Below are 828 nucleotides of genomic sequence, written 5' to 3'. Positions count from 1 at the left end.
CGGCAGATGAGAAGAGAGAACAGAAGTAAGCAATCGCCGCGACGGTGATGTCCCATCTCTGGTCCCACCGGCGGCGCTCCTCGATGAGTTTCTACTCGCCCCCACTCAATTTTCACTCGCCAATTGCAAGGGGGCAAGTGGAAATTTTGAGGCCTGTTATAATAATTCATCAATTACATTAAACCATCATCAGAATTTTTGTACAGCAATCATTACCAAGCTCTTACCTCCTGGGGTTTCTTAGGATGAGTACAGATCTTTCCAGGGCAGAAGAGGTCAACAGGTCTCCACCTTCTGCAGCCCAGGGTTATTCACTAAATCTTTCGGCTCACTTTGGCCACTGGAGCCCTTTGGTTCAGTTGAACTGAAGGGCTGCTGTACGGGCTATTCACAATAGCCCGTACAGCAACTGAAGATAGCAGAACAGCTCAGCCGAGCCAAATGCATATGCTTCGGCTCAACTGAGCTGAATTGACAGCAAAGTGGGGCGAACGGCCTGCAACCTCGCAAAGGACAGCTGGGCAGAGCCAGCCATGATCTCATGGCTGGCTCCGCCTAGTTGTAATTACAGATCAGCATCCCCAAATGACCTGGGGACGCTGAACTGTCATTAAACAATGACAACTGGGTGGAGCTGGCCGTGACGTCATGGCTGGGACATGCTAGAAGACTCTAGCAGGTGCTGGTCAATAGGAAACAGTTGGGCGGAGATAGCTGGCACCAATATCAAGTACAGTACTCGGTACAAGTACCGATACTTTTCGGGCGCCAAGACTAGACTGGAGAAAAATTCAAAAGTTAGGAGGTCACTGTCATTTGTAAGGAGCA

Source organism: Nanorana parkeri, unplaced genomic scaffold, assembly GCF_000935625.1.
Source record: "Nanorana parkeri isolate BGI_ZX_2015 unplaced genomic scaffold, ASM93562v1 scaffold328, whole genome shotgun sequence".
Lineage (NCBI taxonomy): Eukaryota > Metazoa > Chordata > Amphibia > Anura > Dicroglossidae > Nanorana > Nanorana parkeri.
Note: the sequence above shows the minus strand (reverse complement) of the source record.